Genomic DNA, 23569 nt, shown 5'->3' with positions numbered 1-23569 from the left:
GGGGTAGCAGATTTAAGAAACGGAAGAAGTTGCTGCATTTCAATTTCCACAGCATTTGCAGGTGAAGAAAGGAGTGAGAATACGTGAGAACAGTACTTTGCTGACACCAAGGTCAGTTAAGGAGAGAAATTCCTCCAGGCACTACAGCTGAGATTCCCCTGCAGCTCCTGGTGCAGTCCATGGTGAGGCAGCTGTGCCCTGCAGCCCATGGAGAACCCCACTTTAGAGTGGGTGGATGCCCAAATGAGTCTGTGACCCTGTGGAAAGTCTGCACTGTAGCAGGTTTGATGGCAGGACTTGTGACCCTATGCGAGACTCACACGGCAGCCTGTTCCTGAAGGAGTGCACCTTATGGAAGGGACTCCACAATGGAACAGTTTATGAAGATCTGCAGTCTGTGGGAAGGACTCACCTTGGAGAAGTTAATGGATCACTGTCTCCCATGGTGAGGACCCTACAGTGAAGCAGGGGCAGAGTGTGAGGAGTTCTCTCCCAGAAGAGAAAGGAGAAGCAGAGACAACATGTGGATGAACTGACTGCATCTCCATTCTCCATACTCCTGTGCCACTGTCAGGGAGGAGGAGTTAAACCCCAGAAGAAGCGGGGTGGAGTCGAGAGAGGGAGAATGGTGCTTTTAAGATTTGGTTTTGTTTTCCATTATCCTTCTCTGATTTCATTGGTAATAAATTAAAATAATTTCCCCAAGTAGAGTCTGTTTTGCCCATAATGGCAACTGGTGAGTGAACTCTTCTTGCCCTTAACTCAACCCACGAGTCTTTCATTATATTTTCCCCTGTCCAGCTAAGGAAGGCAGTGGTAGCAGCTTTAGTGGGCCTTTAGCCCCTGGGCTTCCAACCAGGGTCAACCTAACACAATATGTTATCAAAAACTTATGAGTAGACTTATAAAATATTACAACTCTGGTGTTAAAAACCGGAATTCCCAATGAAAGATCCAAGATGAATATGCTGAGCATCACTAAAATCAAAGTCCTTCCTTATCACTAAAATCAAAGTCCTTTCCTTACTGTTTATGGTCAGAAACATGACATCAATATCTTCCTGATATAAAAACAAAAAGACAAACCTTACTTTTTACCAAGCACCTTTATTTCTGAGACATTGGCACCAATCCAGTATTCACTGGTCTAATTTTTCTTACTGCAGACCCATTCATTTTGTTCAATGTTCACTTCATCTAATCTGACAATCAAACTTCTCTCCAAGGGACAGCAGAGAATTAACTTTCTAACTCAGTAAGGGTGAACATTGTGAGCTGTAAGGAAAAAAATAAGTGCTAGTTAGAGGATGTGTCATGAAAACTTCCCAAAAAAAACAGGCAATACTCCCATGGCCTGCTATCTGAGGAAGTCTAAGAGCAGTATTTTGTCAAATAGAGCAGCAAGTGTAAAAAATATCACAGAATCAGAGAAGAAGCTTAATTGAAAGGGACCCATAATGATCACCAAGTCCAACTCATGGCCCTGCACAGCACCATTCCAAAGAGTGCCTGTGAGTATTGTCCAAATACCCCTTTCGGGTCTGGCAGACTTGATGCTGTGACCACATTCCTGGGGACCCTGTTCCAGTGCTCAACCACCCTCTGGCTGAAGAACCTTTTTCTAATATCTAAACTAAACCTCACTGTTACATCCCGGTTCAGATTAGGGGTTCTGATATATGTTAGTTAGCCAGTTCTGTGTACCCCTGTGTACCTCCATGTTCCCCCCGCGGTGGTTCGCTCCGGGTCACTTACCATTGGAGTATCATCATGCCAGTCCTGTAACCACCCCCCTGTCCACTCCTGAGAGTTCTGTGTCTGTTACCCCGTCCCTGCATTCCCGTTTGTCCCGGAACCCTGTACACACCCCTGTCGTGTCCCCATTGGTTGCCGCAGTCTGCGTCACTCCCCCGTTGCCTGTCCCCATTGGGTGAGGAGGGCTTCTGCCCGCGTCTGCCCGCCCCCTATAAAACCCCCATGCATTCCTTTGTTCATCGCCATTTTGTCCATGCAGCCGAGCTGGGGGCAGATGCTGCTCTCCACCGCAGCACCACGCAACAATAAACCTTCTCCAGCCAACCGCAAGGACAGGTGTGCCTCCTTTGGCTCTTTGCCTTGTCCCAGTGCCGGTTACAGAGCGCGGCCAGCCCCACGCCGGTGCGCTGAACGCCACAGCGCCCAGAGCACGCGGCACCCCAATCCGGCTGAGAAGCAGCGCCTTTAGCCGGGCTCCCCAGAGCTGCCCGATACCGGGGAAAGGAACGCAACGCCGCACCTCACCAGACACAGCTTAAGGTTTTTCCCTCAGGTCCTGTCCCTGGTCACCAGAAAGAAGAGATCAGTGTCTGCCCCTCCTTTTCCCATCACAAGGAAGTTGGAGACTGCAATGAGGTCTCCCCTCAGTCTCCTCCAGGTTGAACAGGCCAAGTGACCTCAGTTGCTCTTCATTCAGCCTCCTGTCAAGGCTGTTCATCATCTTCATTGTCCTCTTTTGGAAAGTCTCTAATTGCTTAATATCTTTCTTATATTGTAGTGCCCAGAACTGCCCATAGGACTCAAGGTGAGGCCACCCCAGTGCAGAGCAGAGTGGGACAATCCCCTCCCTTGCCCAGCTGGTGACACTGTGCCTGATGCCCCCAGGACAGGGTTGCCCCTCCTGGCTGCCAGGGCACTGCTGACTCACATTCAACTTGCCATGGACCAGGACCCCCAGGTCCCTTTCCCCTGCACTGTTTTCCAGGATCTCATTCCCCACGCTGTCTGTAGGTCCAGGGTTGCCTCATCCCAGGTGCAGAATCTGGCACTTTCCCTTGTTTAACTTCATATGATTGGTGATGTCCCAGCCCTCTGATTTACTGAGGTCTCTCTGCAGGGCCTCCCTGCCTTTAAGGGAGTCAACAGCTCCTCCCAGTTTTGTATCTGTAAACTTGCTCAGTGTCCCTTCCAGTCATACATCCAGGTCATTTATGAAGATCTTAAAGAGAACCCTGTGTAACCCCCCAGTGACAGGTCCCCAGTCTGATGTCACCCCATTCCCTGTAACCCTTTGTGCCTGACCTGTGAGCCAGTTGCTCGCCCATCACAGGATGGGTTTATCCAGCTGTGAGCTGGATACTTTATCCAGAAGGATTCCATGAGACAGCATTGGAAGCTTTACTGAAATCCAAAAAGATCAACAGGCTTCCCTTGAGAAACCAGGTGGGTTACCTTGTCGTAAAAGGAAATAAAGTTTGACAAGGATTGTCCTTTAATGAAGCTGTACTGGTTGTGGCCAAAGACTGCATTTTCTTTTAGGTGACTTTCAATACCTCCCAGAATAATCTTCTCCATAACTTTACCAGGCACTGAAGGGAGACTGACAAGCCTGTAGTATCTATCCAGGGTCCTCCTTCTTGCTGTTCTTGAAAATCAGCACAACATTTGTCAGTTTCCAATCAGCTAGGACCTTTCTGGATTTCTAAGACCGCTCAAAAATCATCAAGAGAGGTTTTGTGATGATATCAGCCAGCTCTTTGGGGATTCTTGGATGAATCCCATCAGGCCCTATAGATTTGTAGCAATTCAGAGGGAGCAGCAGATCCTGCACAATTTTGGGATTGACTGTGAGTTGATCATATGCCACAAAATGTACACAAAAAGATGTACTCAGTGCTCCTGTCATCCATTCTTCAAACACAACTAGAATTTCATCTGTATGTCTGTGATGATAGATATAACTATTTTCTAGAATAAATATTACATTTTGAAACCCCTGTCCTGTGCTCATTTTTTCTTTCAGTATTTTAACATGTGGCACACACCTCTCAATGCTTCAAAGGAGATTATTATGTAGCAATGATTTTCACCTTTCCCTTCTCTACAGAGAAAATCAGCTAAGTCTAACCATGAAGAGACAGGCAAATATAAACTTAATCTATGACCTCTTAAGAGTTTTTTTTTTATTTCTCATTTGTTAGTGTTGCTTAAGTGAGCATCCATCAGAAAAGGACTTTGTTAGTGGTACTGCTCTGAGTAGCTCCAGCATAAAAAACATGATCAGAAGCTCTGGGAAGACTCTTTGCACCATCTGCCATCAGCTTCAGTCCATAGAAAATCACCACTCTTAATCTGTGATCCCTCTGTGGACATCATTGTGTATGTCAGCCTTCTCTATCTCTTACCATTCCTGGTTTGTGACACAAAGGTGAGGAGTGAATGCACAGCACTACACAGACTCTACCATCCAGTGCTGGACAATTATAGAAAGCAGCAACTGCTGGTGCCCACAGAATCACAGTGGGAATGGGTATCTGATAGCAGGGGCAATCCTCCTCTGAAGCAGCTTGAACTGGAACAAGGAAGGGGGCATTTAAGTTGTTAAAGAATCAAGGAAATGTTCTCACACAATTAGAAACTGTCTCAATTACCCAGTACCAGCTAGCATCTGAGAAGCGGTAAGATCCCTCTTAGCTCTAAATGACTGCTTCAAAGCGAAGTAAAGCATGTTGTCTCAAACTACCTACAGTGGCGGTTTGAACTAATGTTTAATTTTGCCATGAAATGGACTGTGAGTGCTCAAAGAGCCAGGAAACAGCTGAGAAGCAGTTCAAAAAGCTGTTCAGGCCATTTATCCTCTGTGCCTCTCAGCAGTCAGTTACTGTCTGCTGATTCAGAAGTGGCATGCGAGTGCTACCCATATAAATGAATTTAATATGGGTAAACATGTCAAATCTATGACAAGTTTGGGATTAAGCTAATTATATAATCACTGGAGATCAAGCCAAATTTTCACTGGAAAAATCCAGTTCACTCAACCTTTAATAATCATTCTTAAATAATTTACATTTAGGAAACCTTTGCGAAAAAAAACAGGTTAATGAAATCTGTAGCAGAACACGGCCTAGTAAGGCCTAGAGTAACTCATATTTCATAAAAGTTTTTAACAGCATAGAAAAAGTCACCATATCCATCTTCCCAGATTCATTTTTTTATGCAGTTATGTCTGTCCCATTCAGCAAAGAGAAATGCCAAAAAGCAAATAAATAAATACATTCCAAAAGGAAAACCAAAATGTATTTGCCCTAAAGTTTCTAAAAAGCAAATAACTTCATATAAGTGCTCTGTAGAGCAGTAAATTAAACCTTTTGACAGAAATGACATAATATTCTGTGATGGGTTTACCTGGGCTGGCTGCCAGAAGTTCACCTACCTGCTCTATCTCTCTCTACCTTCTCAAAAGGAAAGGGGGAGGAATTAAGATGGAAAAGGTCATAGGTTGAGATAAAGACAAGAAAATAATTTACTACTGGCTACCAACATGAAAAAATCAGCCTTTTCTTGGGGAAAAAAAAATAATTTGATTTATTGTCAATTAAAAACTTAAACCAGCATTCCTTCAAGCCCTCTCTCCTTCCTTTCAAGGCTCAACTTCTTTTCTTCATTTCTCATTCCATCAACCCTACTTGGAGGGATATGGGAAATGGGATCTGTCCGTAACAGTTCTCCCTTGCTTCTTCCCCTGCTCTAGCATGGGCTGCAATCCTTTAGGACAACCCAAGACCAGCATGGGTTCTCCATGGGCCTCAGCCCCTGCAAGAAATATCCAGCCATTCCAGTACAGGGTCCACTACAGGCTGCAGTGTAAATATCTGCTATGCTATGCCATCTCCATGGGCTGCTGGGCAACCTCTGTTAGGCTGCCTGGAGAAATTCCTTCCCATTATTTTTTTTTTTGGCCTTGGTGCTCACATTGTTATTTTTCACTTTTTTTCCTTACTCCTCATTGCTTGCTCTGCATTTTGCTCTTAAGTACATTTTCCTGGAGAAGCCCACCATGTCCCAATTGGATCTGGTTGGTTGCAGCACCAGATAGCCCTGACTTGCCCTCATAGAGGCTGCCCCTCAGCCCCCCTGCCAGTACCTGGGCACCAGCACCACAGTACAACATCACAGAAGACTTACAATTTCACCCCTACTCTTCACACCTCACAAAACTGTAATCAGCATCCAAGTGTGCCATCCAACGTGGGTAGTTTAAAGAGAAATGCTGGCCAGCTCCATCTCACAAAACACAAGGTACTTTCATGGCCTCATGGGGTTAATTTGCAGTTTGAGGGAAAAGAAGGGATTCTGAAAAGAAGAATCTGAAACTGTTCCATGTTTTACTTGCTCTGCTGATCAACTGTCCCATTAAGAACATAGAGAGACCACCTTCTCCAGTGATTGTGTCTTCATAAAGGGACTTTTTTTTTAAGTGTGGACAGGATAATCTGTGTTATTCTGCTGAAAGTTCAGGTGCTCTAAGACTCAAATGGGGGGGTTTTCTAAGGCAGAAATCAGACATCCATTGCTAAGTCGATGACCAAAATAAGTGGTCCAAATAAATATAAGAAGAGGACAAAGTTTTAAGTAATTCTTGACTTAATTAATCACTAAATCATTTAATAATTGCATCTAGACTGTGGTGAAAATGAAAAGTGTAAACATGGTTGTAGTGTGATGCTGGTTTGGGTTTTGCCTTTTTTCCTTTATGTGTTCTCTGTATTCTTTGCACATACATTTGTAGCTTTGTAGCCTATTGTAAAAGTGGCTAGTTTTCCCAGTACTTTTTCATGGTCTTTCCCTAGGCAGAAAGCCAAAAGAAATTCCAAGCCCCGGGGTGTACAAAGCCCCAGTTCTGTCTTGGTTCTTGCTGAGAACCAAGGCCAAGAACAATTCTTTGAGATACATTTACATGGGCAAAGTACAGCCAGTGCCGAGGGGGAGACTCCAGAGAAGGGGCTTGACCTGGGGGAATTGCATCACCACTTGTCCTCCTAATTGGTGCTTTTAATAAGTTACGCTAATTTCCTAAAACCTATAAATATGTACTCATCTCTGGAGGGAGTGGGCTTTTATGGACATCTTTCCATAACTGCCTCTGAAGGCCTTCAAATAAGGATCCCCTCTTACCTCCTTACTGAAATTATCTCGAATTTCATTTCCAGGTTAGGAAAAAGGCAACAGTGCCTATGAAAGATGATGGTCACCTTAGTAATAGTTTGTTTAATCTCAACACCTCTGTTTTTTCATGTTTTTTCAAGAAAAGCAGAATCCAGCTTCTAGTCTCACTTGTTCTATAAATAAATATTGGGCAATGAGGCAATTTATTTACTTATATGCCATGCACTAAATGTACTCTCAGTAGTTCTATATGTATTTGGTCCTTGAAATTTTTTGACTCTCAATAGGTTGATTGCATTAGACCCCCCACCACTGACTCTCTTAGGTGTTCATTAAAAAAAAAAAAAAAGCTCCAAGAAGCCCACAAACCTAAACAAGTTTACAAAAACCCAGAAAACAAACAATAAAATCGGAAGCAGAGCAAAATAAAACAAAACAAACCCTCCGCCCCCCCCAAACAATATAATTTTAGCCATTGAATTTAAGTTTAAAAATTGAAGGTTTTAAGGCTGGAATACACCACGTTGGTGTAAGTGGGACATTTGTACTTCCATTATATATACCATTTGAAGACTGTGATAGCTTCCCATGCAAATTAATTTGTTTCTAAAAGCAACAGGAAAAAGGCTCTAATGTTTCCAGGTCATTTATGGGAATCTAGCAAGAAGATATAACATGAGAACAACAACAACAAAAATAATAATAGTGTGAGTGCCAGGTCTTTCACAGGAAAGAAATTATACTTTTACTTGAAAAATATCTAGTTTTCAATAAATAGAAATATAATCAATCCAAAAGCCAGAAAATAGATATTCTATATATGCAATACCTGTTTTCTATGTGAGTAAAGAAATAATCAGTTGTTGGGTATAGCTGTTATTTTCTAAAATTCATTGTGTTACACATATTTAGAAAATGAAACACACTTTTTTACTTGGATCAACACCAAATGTCAGTATCAAAATACAGAGGGGGAAGAATGAGTTTTTAATGCTTCCTTGCTATTTCATGGAAAGATTGCTAATCAGATTAATAATGTCCTTAACAGAAAGCAGCAATGCACTACATCATTACTGACAGGAGTTCTTTTTAAAAACTTAGAACAGTGAGAATGCAAAAATCTAATATTGGTAGTTTTTCAGTTTTGTGACAACCAGCTGAAATCTATGTTGTCATTTGTTTGATTTCTCTGGCAACCACAATCTGATATATTATTACAACTAAACTCCTACTCTATATTACTTTCAGTTACATTACACTAATATTCTCTTTCAAAGTAATGGAAATTCTTTGAATATGGATCTAGCAGGCAATGGCTTAGCTGAAAGTAGAGGAAGCTGAAATTAAATATGTGAATTTTAAAATTTAATTAAAATAGAGAGACCAATCTGACACTGAAACAAATTTGTTAAAGGGTACGAAAAGTGACTTAGCACTTTTGAGGAGCACTGAAATCTCTTTAATAGAAAATATGTTTGGTGCAACCACTTGTTCTTGGCCATGATGCTGAAATAATAATAAAAAAATACTGAGACTTTTACATAGGAAGCTAGCCAAACATACTTAGGCTTAAGTAGCTCTCAAACCAAAATTACTCGTTGCAGTTTCCATGGGGTTAATATTTGCCCACAAATATTCTATCAGAAAAGAAGATCACCACATTTAACTTAGGATTACTGTCATTATTTACAGAACTACTGTGGCTTTTACTTCCATAAGTGGGTATGCATATGAGAGCAATTGTGCTATATGCTCTCATGGAAATCAGGATACTCCAGGTAAATTTGCAAGCTATAATTTGCATAATGAATGTGCAGGATCAGGTCTTTGATGAGGAGGTTTTTTTGCTCGTTTTTTTTACCATTTAATCACACTGATGTGCATGAGCAGGTGAGATTAATTCTAAGTGAAATCAATGGATTTGTATGCATATCCTCTATGGTCCAGTATGTCCATTCTCTTCACAATATTGACTAAAGTAAAGGCAGCTTCCCCACACATAAATATATATACTTAATGCTGTTACAGGTTGAGAAAGTCAAAATTGTCAAAATACCCGACAAAAATTTGCAACCATTTCTAACTGATGACCAAATTCAGCAGAATAGTTGTATTTAAGCAGTTGTCTAATGCATCAAGATTATCCTATTTTTTTATACCAAACCTTTTATGTTCCAAGTATATGTTGCACATATACTTCCCATATAGTAAATTATTAGTCAACAAAAACAACAGAAAAGGAAGTATTATTGTAATGAGAACATTTATATGATAAAAATTGTGCTAGGGGAAATTCTAGTTTTTTTATATATTGGGATGGCAGAGATTCTATGTCTGTTGCTACATATTTCAGTGGTTCCTTTTTTAAGAAAGGAGAGGACCCCTTCCACAGTCCTAACATAACAAGGTGACCTAACATAGTATCAAAGGTAGAAAAGCTATTGAAGGAAAAATCTGATCAGAAAAGAATAGAAATGAAAGATGAACATTGGAACTGATAACAAAACCTTTTTTTCCTCAAAGTGAAAGAGTCTCATTAAATTCTAGTTTCCAACCATTATGGAGATGAAACAGGAGGAAAAAAACACCTGACATTTCAAATTATTGCCCACAAAAAAATTCAAAAAATTTCAACTGAATTAGAATGGCATTAGTAGTGCCCTGGCCACATCTCCCATACTAAGAATTCAGGGGTACTAAGTCACATAAATAATGACCTAGAAAATAGAAAATTTAGGGAAAGAGATTCCACTCTGCTTTTCCTGTGAATTTATAACCTGAGAAAGGAATAAGACAAACATTTCTTACTGAATATCCAAGACAGATGAAAGAACCTCAGCTCAAAACACAGAGACTCAAGAACCTTTAAATACTTAAGAATGAGGTTACCAACAATCAAGTTTTCAGTCTTTAAATTTATGTTCCCAGGCATCTACAGCTAGTTGTCAGCTTTAACATCACAGTGCAAATAAATGCAATTTTCAGCCATAAACACCTTTAAGATTTGCAAAATATCATTACATTTCATCTACACTGAGAAGCTTAAATCCAGTAGGTAACCTCAAACCACAGTGACTTGACTCCATTCCACACAAAATACCATTGCAGTTGCTCTCTTCAGCCATTCACCACTGTCGTTACCCAGCTGATCACCAGTCATAAAAAAGTCCTTTAATTCCATCCAGTTAATGCTGAACCTGATAAAATACATCAAATTATAATATACCTCCAGAATAAAAGTCTCCAGACTTGAATAGGAAAACGAAAAATTTTTCTTTAATATGGTGTCTTTTCATTTATTCTTTGTGTGTAAAAAGAAAAAAAGAAAGTGTTTTATTCATCATTACAATTCATCTGGCTTCTGCTTCTAGCTCTTTTGCTTTCTTCACTTGATTAATGTATCTTTTTTATTCAATTCTTGTATGGGGACATGAAGATACAAAAATTCATACACCTCTGGTCCTTTCTAAAATCAAGAATAAGAAAGTTACAGGAAAACGTATTCTACCAATAAGCAGAGTGACAATAATTATTTCCTCAGTTCCTAGCCCTCAGTCTGAAACGATCAAAAACTCCGTCTTGTTTTCATTTCCCAAATGTTGGTACAAGAGCCTGAAAGAAGACACAAAGAATCACATTATTGATGTCTCCCTAGGGATCATCTCCATTGACATGGAGACTGGTAAAATTACCCAAAAGACAAAGAAGTTAAAAAGACAACAAAGAATGGAATGGAATGGAAAAAGCATCAGAATAAATACAAACATGTAGAAATTAATTAATTTTACAAAGAGAATAATTTGAAATACTGACAAAAAGGCCAATCATGTCCTTTACATTGAAAAAATATTACTGCTATCAAAATATAATTCATCTCCAGTAAAACAGACAAGTGAGAGAAAACAGTCTTAGTCTGGGTAGAATGGAGATGATATTCAAATGAAATTTACAGATTTGTCATTGCCCAAGGTCCCACAAAATTCAACTTCTTCAGCAATACTTTTAAGAGATATTTAACTAAATATGTGTCTTAAAAATCTGGATGCACAGATACCTAGACTACCTTAAGACCTTGAGAAGTATTAATAATTGTTAAAAAAAAAGAAAGTGAGGAAAAGCACCAGATAGATAAGATTCAAATTTAACTGTATTGTACATGAAAGTGTGAGCTTATGATTTCTGTATAGAATTTGGAATCAAGTAACTTCCTAATCAGGAAATGTTTGCTTACTGATCAAAAGAAAATGAAACTTAATAACAAGAGTAGGCTATGACTTTTCTGTGTGCTGAGCTGGTTCAATATCCAGAGAAATACGTCTACAATAAAAATAATGTGGTGGTAAAACTGCCCCCAAAGTAATGAATGCAATTCTTTTACATTTCTTATAAGACCATTTCCTCTATAAATGTATTATTATCAAACTGTTGAGTATTTAAATTTCATCTTATCTGCAGAAGCATTTCATAGTGGAGATAAACTCAAACCTAAATACTCAATATTTCAAAACTGTTGACTTGAGGATTTTTCTTAGTTATCTTTAACTGTATTATGAATCCAAATCATCAAAGAAAACCAGAACATGCCTGAAGAAGTACATGTATTTGTAAATAGAATTTGATAAGAAAATCTTATTTATAATGTATGATTTACCATGTCAGTTAGAGGAAACCTTATGTCATTACACATTTCCATCCAAACTAACATAATAGAAAGAGGACCAAATAAATACTATCTGTGTATGGATCAGATAGTTTTTTTAAAGAGCTCAATTCTGATAATTTTCATTTAACTGCCAAATATGTGACCATCTTTTCAGATAAGCCTGTCTCCAGCACTTCTTCTGTACTTTCCCAGTTAGAAGCTCCCTGGGGGAGCCATTAAGGAGCTGTGATTTCTGCAAAACACCCCACTCTCCGTTGCTCACAGCAATAGCCACAATGTGCTCATTTTTCTGCACAAAGGGGTGGGCCTCAACCTGAAAAGGTCACATGTCCAGAGCAGATGCATGTCAAAAGTACACAGAAATTGAGGAAAAGACAAGATGTGGAAGACATTTACACCAACTAATTGCAATTTGTTTGGACACTGGAACTGACAATCTAGGGTTCAGCTTATGCTTTGCTCAGACTGGGTTTAAACCTAAAATTTGACTCTTCTAGACTTCTGATTTGACAGTCATGCAACCATTCAAGGAGGTCTCACACAACACACAGTAGTTAACAACCTCAAAGGTAGATCTTCCTTTCTACCTTTGGTGAGCCAGGAAAATTTTTTTCAGTGGAAAATACATACTGTTAACTCTCTCTTAGATGGAGCTGGAGAAGAAAGCTTCAGCTAGTCCTGCCCTAAGCTCCTGCTTCCCAGCTGAATCCAGAGCCCAAACTACAGCAGCGTGAGTTGGGGTTTTTTGCCTTTCCGAAAGGCAGAACCAATCAATAGTAACCATAGTAATTCCATGTGTCTCCATTCAATAATTCATTCTCATCTCATCCATAAACTGATAACTAGCATCAAGGAATGCTCAGAAGCAGTTTACTCATTAGTCCTTCAGTCTCCTGATTTAGAGAACAAAGCCTTTTAAAAGTGCACATGCCTGAACTGGCACTCATCATCAGACTAGCTGTGTCAATACAACACTTATGAGACTCGAGGGATGGTGACTGGCTTAATCTTTATTACGAACTATTCCTTTTGCAGATTTTTTTTAACTTCGATAATTTCAGTAACCTTGCTTACAATGGGATCCATATGCAATTATAGTAGCACAACTGAGTGAACAATGAAATGCAGCATGTGGCAAGAGCTTTTTTAATCAGCTTTGTCATCCAACTAGCACACTGAGAAACTCAGCTGTGACTCATCTTCTTTCTGAACAGCATATTAATGTTCAGCATCTTAGCACTTCTGATTGCAGGTCCCCCCCTACAGATCTGAGTTCTACCTGAAGAGGCATTGTTAAGGATGGAAGTGTTACTACAGTGAGTGAACCTAGGGTGCCTGATGAATTTCAATCAGGAAAAAACACCTAATTTCTTCATCTTATACCAATGAGTGAACCTGAAATTGCAAGTATGTAAATATTCGTGATATTTAGTTGGACTTTTCCAGAAAACAGAATCCCGCATGCCCTATAAAAGTTCTTTCTATCTTAATTTGAAAAAGAGATGCTCAGAAATTATGGATATAATATTGGTCATCATAACATGAGTCATCACTTGTTTAAATGGTACAGGATTTCCCCCTATCTCCTTAAAGTTCATTTTTTGTCAAAGTACTATTTAACTACTTGGCATCAGCTACATATGTACATGTAGCTGTTCTGCAGAATATCATATCATCCTAATATCAACCAATTGAAAATAAGTCATTACAGTCTACTATCACTAGGTTAAATTAATTACTAGTGAAGAATTCAATAAAAAACTTACTCCAATTGAGTATACTGTAATAATATTTTACTTTTATACAGCACTTTACATTTAGTGTTTGACCAATTAGGCTGAGAGAGCCATGCTAAATCCCAGCAGGCCCCTTGGAAAAAGGGCAGCAGCTAACTGTCAAATTCTTCTACTTCACAGTGGGGAATTTCTCACAATAACAGTGGGCAAAGTCCTATTCTCACATCATGCAACAGACATTTTTCAGATTTTGAAGAAAAACAACATGACTCCAGGATTATATTCATATCCATTCTCTTCACTAGTCTGAGTATTTTATCCATTATGGTGGGGTTCTTTTTGTCTAAATACAGCCTAGAACACCTACAATGAGGCTAAAATACAAACTGTATGGCTTAAATTTGAAGGGACCCTAAATACTTCAAACCTGTTTTTTAAAATAGTTACACATCTCCAATAGAATACAAAGATTTTTGTGGCTGCACTCTGTCATAGGTTTTTTTTTAATCCCTCAAAAAAAGACTGTGTCTTCAAAAAATATATCCCCTCCCATTTTTTCTTTATTAAATCTTTGAGGCTTTTCCTATGCACTCAGCAAAAAGTAGCAAAGTTTAGAATCTAGTTATAAAAAAAAAAAAAATCACCTTCAATCTCAATCTGTAGATACGTGTGCTCACTTTATGTCCATTTAACTGAGAAATGACAGTCATGGTTTTAAGATCTGTCATCAACACAAAATAATGTGTTTTATTCTATTATGGGATTGGTAAATGGTAAAGGTATTTGAGAAATTGTTTTGTCAACAAAGCATATTCTCTACCAGGAATATATGGAAGACAATAAAAGAACCACCCCATTTCATTTTCCTTTCTTCTTTTTCTTTTTATTTCTAAGTCACACAAGTACTCAATGAATTCAGCTAAATTGGAAAGAGTTAATTTCTATGGTCAGTAAACTGAAGCCACTGCAGGTGTGAGATTTAATTGAAAGGCAGATGCACAAAGACAGCAGGTAGAGATTAAAATTAGGTTAGGAAAGGAACAGGACAAAGTGAATGCAGAAATCTGAAACCTAAATAAAACCATACACATTTAAACAGTGTTTTTCTGTGGTCCATTCATTGTAAATTATGTCAGGTGGTTTTTATTTGGGAAGAAAGTAATGATTTTGCAGTACCTGTTCCCTAATAGCAATTATTCTTCTCCAAATATTCACCTTGTTTGGAAAAAAAAAAAAAACCAACTTTTTCTTATGAGTATATTTTCATTTAAAGCTGCTGTTTGGCATACATAAGGGGGTATTTTTATTTGCCCCCTACAAGAATTAATGATGCTATATGTTACTGGCTAACTTCTATCAAGAAATATATCCTATTGCTCACATATTGTTAAAATTAATCATCTAAAAGGAAAGGCCAATTGCTTCAATCACAACTACTTCTAAAAGCAATTTTACAGTGTACATTTTCAGGGGAAAAAAGTTACGTTAATAGGAAGATCTGCAGTCATAACATCATGAGATGCCTGGGGTTAAGACTATTGTTGCAGCACTGCTGAGCCCTAGTGGTAGGACACAGCTTGTACTGGGAGCCAAAAGACAACATTTGGCCAAGATTTTCACAGAATCAGAGAATGTGCTGAGCTGGAAAGGAGTCACAAGGATTATTGAATCTAACTCCCTGCCCTGCACAGGAGACCCCAAGAGTCACACCATTGTGGTTGAGATTATTGTCCAGTCAGGCTTATGCAGCATCAAAAAAGTGTGATTTAAATCAATGCCCTCTCTGGAAAGTTTTAATGCATGCTAATGTGGACCACTAAAAGTATGCATACCAAATTAAAAGCAAAATTGTTTCTTAAAATATATGTATACAAAGAAGCTATTTTGTTGCTTGACTAGTTCTTTCAATCTTTGTTTCAGCTGGTCTTCAGTTTGGAGTAGACATCCGTAGACAATATTTTCCTACATTTTCAAAGTTGAAAAGGCACAGAGATTAAAAAATTCCTGAAATGCTGCTCACTGTAGCATGATGTTACATGGACCCTGAAAATATTGTTAGATTATGTGATAAGAGTCTTGCACTGCACATGTTAAGGATTCCAAACAACAAAACAGAATGTGGGGAAAACCCCAGTTACCCAGTCAGAGAAATAACACTTTGCCTCTGCTGCTCATAGGTCTGTCAAAGGAGAGACATCAGCTCTGTAGGGTGGAAGTCATACCCTCAGTGAGAAGATTTCTATTTTGTGAACGTGTGTGAGTGTCTGAGTACTGCAGTCATGGGTCAGAAGGGGCATGTGTGAATGTCTCTCTGGCGTGCCAGCAACTGAAGTGTGGAGTGACATGCACCCAAACTAGCTACTGAGTGGGACAAGCATCATGGAAGCCAAGTGTCCAAGTGGCTGTAGGTCAGGGAATAATACATCTGTAAGTGTCTGTGACTGTGTAGGATGTGTCATTGAATTGCCCTGCATCATGCATCATCCTTGTGTAGAGAAGAAGACATGATCTTTAAGGAAGCTTGAAAATGCTTTGAGAGCCAGGAAAAAAATGGAGAGTGTTGTAGTAATGTCCTTTCCTTCAGCTACCCTGCAAATTAAAATTTTATTCTTCTTTTTCACCATGATTATTAATAATTTATAACTGATTGTAATCACAAACCAAAATTAATGACCTTCCCACTTTAAAAAGAGTATCTGATGGATAGTACTAACACAGGAATGCTATTATGAGCACTTTTTATTGCTAAAAGTTATGTGCAGCTGAGAGCCTGAAAAATAACCACAGGCATCCTTTGTAGAGCTTACTTCTCTGTGATATAAAGCATATGTGTGTGGAAATCCTATAACTGTAATACAAAAAAGTTCTCTTTGATCAATGATGCTGACCACGAACATCTACATCTTACTCTGTTTCACTGACTCATTTGAGCAATCGCATGTCTCAAAACTACAGAAGCCTTTATAAAACATTACAATTAACTTACCCAATAAAATAATTGTAGAGATCAAATTATGGGTGAAAAGGATGATGATTTCTAATAAGGTTATATTGCATATCCTCTATAGAAATTATAAGGCATTTATTAAAAATGTATTTTCTTACCTAATCATTCAGACTCTGAATGTACACACATATAGGGATTTTGATAACCATCATGAGCAACATTTAAAACTATGCATAGGAGAATAGGCATTTTTAATAGCAAATTTATCAAAATCTTCTGATAAGATTGCTGCTTTCTCATTTGGGGGCAAATTATAAATATAATTCATTGCAGCACAAGCTGATTAAAAGCTTCTTTCAGTTTTCATATGAACTTAATAGATTCCAATCTTACCTAATTATGTCTATATTGAACTCTTAAACAGAGTAAGAATGAGAAATAATTGAAAAATAGTGTAAGAGAACAAACACATTAATCCTTCATCAATTATGTATAACCTATTATTTTACTCTAGATGTTCACAAAACTGACTTTGTTTTGTGAATTTACAGCCTAACCAAAAAATAAAATGAGACTAACTGACCATGGCTTGCAGGAAACTGTCTCCATTGCAAATGAGGTGCTAACTGGAGTATATACAGCTGTGCTTGGCCCTGATAACATGAGCAATTCTGAATTAATTCTTCCTTAGCAACTCCTGAACTCTTAGCAACTTCCAGAAAAATGTTCAAACAGCAATATTAGACAACATAAAAAACATATAAAAGGAAACATGGCAAAGAAACAGAAAACAGCTAGGATAACAAAGAATAAAGAAAATACATTTGCTTTTTAAAACTTCTGTGTAGCAAAGAAAGTTTTCATAGCTATTAATTTTATCTTTAAAAAGTTTACTACAGCATAATTAAATCTACTAAAAGTAGTAAATACAACCTGAGGAATGCCTATTTGATATTAATATTCCTAATTGTGAAATTCTTTGGGGCCATTTTTCTTGGTGAATAAAAGAATATTCTAAAATCCTGTTTCTGCTGCAGAAATTAAATACAAAAGCCAGTTTTTTGTAATTTTCAGCATAGTGCTACTGATCCTTTGAAGTATTAAGGTTTTCTTTAGCAAATCAAGTACAGCTGACCTATGCAGCTATAAGATGATACTTAGAAGTATCAACAAAATGTCCTTCTGTGCTCTTTAAATAATATCTTACCACAGCATAAAATGTCTGAATACTGAGATCTTTCAAAAAAGACAGTACAATCTATGATACCCCAGAACCACCTGTTCTATTTCCTTCACTCATTACCTTACCTTTTAGCACACAACAACTTACCTTACTCAAGAGAGAAAACTTATCCAAAAATATTTGGTAGAACATATAGGAAGAAAGAATCTGGAAAAACAAAGTTTTAAAGAGCATAATGACCTTCTCAAATAAACCTTGGCCCATCATTTCTATCATCAATATAAAATTCATATTCATGTAACTTGGAAATCCAGCAACAGCTGGTTTTAAACTTTCCTTCTTTAGAAATTAATCTATTACCAATTCAAAACTTTATTTTATAGGAATATATGGCTGTTCCAAGTTTACTGACAAAATTTTTAACTTATTCAATCACTGTTAAAATCTGCACTGGGCACTCTACTGAATAATAGCCATCATTGGGAAACTTATGGTGTCTCTTCTAGGTTTCTGAGCACTTTTAGAAGATCATAGTCACCCTCTGTACATAGAGAAATACAAAATAATATGGGAAATCCAAGTCCTGGAAAATTCCCTGGTGCAATCTTGACAAGTCAGCCTGTGCACTTTCCTGGGACTCACCGGAGAAACACCTACTGATGGAATCTGGTCAGAACAGAGCAGCTCATCTGAGTCTCAGCAGTAGCTGCAGCTACAAGACTTTCAGTAGTCATGTTTCCATGAGCATTTACGTACATGACTTGCATAGCCACTTAATCTTAGTCATATCTCTTAGAACTAATCAGAAACTGAGAAACTAGGTTCTCTTTTTCTGAGCTGTCACATTTTCAAGTATCCTTGTGGAGACATAAAGCCTAGTGGAAAGTATCATATTTTTGCACAAAAACCCAAGACATATAATGTGTACTTGTACGAAATTTCCCGTGTTAGCAATTGTTATTTTCTGGTTATTGGTCTTATATTTGAACATGGTGAACATTTGGACTGTGCAATAATTCCTCTTATTGCTAAGAGGACTATATTCCTGTTAATAATTGAAAGGGCTACAATGACACATAGATTTTTTGCAGTTTTAGTGGTTTTATATTTTATTTTCCAAGGGGCTTTCATCTTGAGGATTCTGAAGAGCTTTGAACCTTGATCTGAAAACCTGAAACTTATGTTCTGTATTGCGGCACACCAGTTCAAATCCCTAATAAAATGTCAATGTAAACATAACTCAAATTCCTGGACAAAATTTTTCCTGGATGCTTTTTCTCTAGCCTCCCATTTCAAAAATTCCTACTTTCTTCTAGCTCTTCCTGCTTCACTGCAATTTCATTCCATGTACACCTTCTTCTGGCACTAGTGGCAGCACAAATTCTAATGGGACCTTAGAGATACACAGTTAATTAACTGGGATAAAAAAAAAAAAAAAAAGTTGGAAGAAAAAAGAGGAAAGGGGGAAAGGGGAGAAGTAGACATGGGAAGAAAAAAGAGGAAGGGTCTCTAACCTTGCTGACAAGGTGCATGAAACTATATTCTAAATCAGAAAGTTCACAAGTTCAAATTTAGCTGAGGAATGAAAAACTAGCAAAACCTTTCAGCCAGCCTTTTTTAGCACTCAATAAAAATTAATTTTTCATGTCATTTGATTAGCCACAGGTAGGCACATTACTACTAATTTTCAGTTTAGGTTAAAACTCCACAGAGACTCTCAGGTTTTCAGTGCCTGAACTGGCATCTGACAATTTGTGAGGTGTCAGGTGAGTACTGATGAGGTTGAGAACTAGGTGCTGTCTTGTTAATGCACTTGGCAGGGAAGCAGAACAAATTCACAGCAGGAAAAGCCTGTAGTAACTCATGACTGAGGATACACCTCAGACTGGATGATGTATTTTAGAGGTCTGAATGCAGCAGTTTAAAATGGGATTTGGACTTTTAACATTATGAGGAAGGAAAGTCATTATTGCAATTTCAGATTTTGAAGTGGGTTTAAACAGTACACAGTGTAATGTAATTAAAAAATACCTTTTTTTACACACTTAAGATGTGTGGCTTAAGTCTGAGACTATAACTGGAAATAAAAAAATATATAATTTATGTTACAGATATTTCAGCTTACAAATGAACTATAAAAAAGAAAAAAATTACAAAGAGGCTCTAAACTCATAGTATTACTAGAGTTTGCATCTTTCACTCTCAGATAATCTGAGCAGGAAATTTAAAGAATTTTACAGCTCTCTGTAATAATTGATAACTGGATACTATGCACTTTTGACAGGAGCATTCCACAACAGCTTCCTTGCGCAAGTCACCAGAAATCAATAAAACAATAAATATAACAATGGTAAATTCTCTGCTCGCCTATTTAATAAACTAATAGATATCTTTTGTGCGACCATTTGCATGGATTATTTTGTATGCAGCCAAATATTTTAATGCAGTTGTCTGTGCTGATTCTTGATGTATTTTGATTTTGCAAAACACAGACAAACTGTGCTCTTTGTCAATGACTGATATTTAATGCATTAAACATGTAATCATGTGGTAATTAAGGATAGTGAAATTAGAATAGTATGATAATGAAGTTCATTTTGAAACAGTATTTGATAAACAACCTCTGTTCAGGATCTCATAGGAAATATTTTTGATTGTCTCTTTTGTTTAAAAGAATTTCATTGCTGGAAGATCGTAGGAAGGTGTTTGTGAAAGACAGACATTATCAAAGACACCAGAGAGGATGTGTCCAAACCAAGGATTATGTACATCACAGAATTTTGTCAGTTTATATAGATTCATAGAACCATCTAGTTTGTAAAGGATCCTTAAGATCATCAGGCCCAACCATCAAACCTAACACTGCCAAGTCCACTATTAAACCATGTCCCTAAATGCCACATCTACATATCATTTGAATACCTTTAGGGATATTGACTACACCATTTATATGGGCAGTCGATTACAATGCTTTAGCACTGTTTTGATGAAAAAAAATTCTTCTAATATCCAATCTAAACCTGCTCTGGAACAACCTGAGGCCATTTTCTCTCATCCTTTCATTTGGGACAGGGCATCATCTCTCTCCATTCCCTTGTCAGGTGGTCGGTGAGAGTTATAAGGTCCCCTCTGAGCATCCTTTTCTTCAGTCTAAACACTTCCAGTTCTCTCAGTGACTCTTCATAGAACTTGTACTCCAGACCCTTTACCAGCTCCATTGCCCTTCTCTGGGCAGTGCTCCAGCACCTCAATGTCCTTCTTAAACTGACAGTCCCAAAAGTGAACACAGGAGATTCAAGGTGCTGCCTCACTAGTGTTGGGTGCAGAGGGACAATCACTGCCCTAGTCCTGCTGGACACAGTATTTCTGGTCCAGGCCAACCTGTCATTGGCCATGTCTTTCCCCCCTGGGCACATGCTGGCTCATGTCCAGCTGATGTTGACCAGCACACCCAGCTGCTTTCCAGCCACCCTTCCCCCAGCCTGTAATGCTGGGATTTTTGTGACCAAAGTGCAGGGTCTGATTCAAAATCTTGTGAATCTCATACAATTGGCCTCAGTCCATTAGTCCAGGCTGTCCAGATCCCTCAGCAGAGCTACCTTCTAGCTGTTCAACATTCCAACCCAATTTGGTGTCATATGCAAACTAACTGAGGGTGCACTAAATCCCTTTGTCCAGATCATAGATAAAGGGGTAAAGCACAATGCCCCCAACACTGACCCAGTGAAGCAACACTCATGAACAGGTTCCTGTTGGATATAACTCCATTCCTCACCAAGCTCTGGGCCTGGATCTTCAGCCAGTTTTTTAGCAGGGAACAGTACACCTGTTCATGCCATGAGCACCCCATTTCTCCAGAGGATACTGTGGGAAATGTTGTTAAAGGCTTTACTAATGTCCGGGTAGAGGTAGACAACATCCACAGCCTTTCCCTTGTCTACTACATTGGTCACCTTGCCATGAAAAGGGATTGGGTTGGTCAAGCAGGACCTGCCTTTCTTAAACCCATGTTGGCTGGGTTTGATCCTCTGATTGTCCTGCACATTCTCATGATGGCACTAAAGATGATCTGCTCCTTGACCTTCCATGTCATTGAGGTCAGGCTAACAGGCACATAGTTCCTTGGATCCTCCTCTAGCCCTTCTTGTAGATGAGTGTTACATTTGCTAATTTCCAGATAACTGGGACCTCCACAGATAACCAGGATTACTGATAAATGATTGAAAGTGTCTTTGTGAGCACTATCATTTGAATTTATCTGCAACTAAGTAATAAAAGGAAGGTAATAACTACCACTTAATAACCTTCCAATACCTAAAGGGGTTTACATGAAAGGTTGTGTTCAATGTGTTGAATTGGGATAGATTTGAAAATGTGCTCTAGGGAAAGAAATCCCTGCCCATGCCAGGGTGGATGGAACTAGATGATCTTTAAGGTCCCTTCAAACCCAAACTATTCTATGATTCTATGATTCTATGATTTCTGCTTAAATAACAAAGAAACAACCACACACTAAGAACCAGACAGCAAATGTTCAAAAACAGTGCAGCAAAATATTCTAACTTCTATTGAGTTTTTCTGATTCTTTTCTGAATGATAGTCATAGGGCATGTCTCCTCTATAGATATCATGCAGGTGAGGAACAAGCTGTTGAAGATATTCTCCTGAAGATATTTCCCACACACCACAATTCAGTTTTTATGCTAGAGTAGTCTTGAAGAAGTAAACTTTCGCCCTTTTAGATGAAGTTAAATTGGTCACCTGCTCATCAGATTTAACAGAACTTCTCCACAATGCCCTGAAATCCTCATAGTGTAGGTGCTGGGTTTTCAGTCCATTCACTCTACTGATTGGGTTGCATTATGTGCTCTTACATAGTTGGCCATAACAAGATAAAGTAAATTGTATAAGGAAATTTCTGAGAGGTAAAAGTACTGATTAACTCCACTCTATAAATTTTATCCAATTCTATAGCTTTCAGAACTTTTTAGAAAAGCTCAGCACTGGCAAGGATAGGAATCTCCACATATCTTGGTTAGACTTGTCAGATTCTTTTGATGCCAAGATTCTCCTATACATAATCATTTTAAGCTTCACCTTCACAAGCAGTTGTAACATTGAAGCATAACATAGACAACATCTCTAAAAATCTTTGTTCAATTGTTTCTAACAGCATTCTTTGTGGTGCCAATTCAGTGAGACAGCACCTCATCATATATTCATGATTCCAGAAATCAGGAGTGTCAGTACTGTCAGTGTTCTTACACTGCTGTGATATAAGAGAAATAAGCTGGTTGTGAGTTACTGATCTCATTTTTCCCTTATTCCATTTGCTCTATTATAAAAAATAATGTTCAATTAACACATAATTTCAGCAAGCAATATTCAAAGTTTTCTCTGAAATGGAAGGTTCTGTTTCCAATGCTGATTTTGCAAGAACCAGCAACTATTGCATCTCCTTCTAAGTATGAAGATATTTAAATCTATTGAGTGTGAGGAATATTAAAAACTAGAACTGAATAACAACTTTTTTTCTAATTTCTGCTTTCTTTCCCTTATATTTTAAAATCAGATCAAATTCAAAACAACAACAAAATAAAACCACTTGCCAAATCTTTATTTGAAACATTTTCTTTTTAAAGTGTAAATTTTCTTTACATTTCCCAGTTAATTTAATAAATTATTTAAAAATAAAAAAAATATTTTTTATTGACAATTTAAAAAATAGTTTCAAAATAACATGGTGGAAATTCCTCCTAATTATAAATTATGCTTTAAACATATCTACAGTCAGCTAACCAATTTTTTTCTCAGAAATTCAAAACACATACTTTAAAAATGTAAATTTTTTAGAAAAATATATTTTATTTTTTCTTCTATAGCAAAAGCTTTACTATAGAAAAATAACTTACAAAGATGCAGAATTAACTTCCTTATCCTATTAATTAAGTACTAAATATCAACATTAATTATTTAAAGTTTCATAAGCAAGGTATGTAGTTTTGTTTTGCTTCCTATTTCTCATCTATTGACCCAATAATAATGCAGTAAAGTATGAAGAAAGCAATTCCAAACTCACCTATTTTGATATTTGTCTAAGATAGGTAAATTTCAGATAT

Source organism: Vidua chalybeata, chromosome 1 (assembly GCF_026979565.1).
Source record: "Vidua chalybeata isolate OUT-0048 chromosome 1, bVidCha1 merged haplotype, whole genome shotgun sequence".
Taxonomy (NCBI): domain Eukaryota; kingdom Metazoa; phylum Chordata; class Aves; order Passeriformes; family Viduidae; genus Vidua; species Vidua chalybeata.
The sequence above is the reverse complement of the archived record's forward strand: the minus strand, read 5'-3'. Positions refer to the sequence as shown.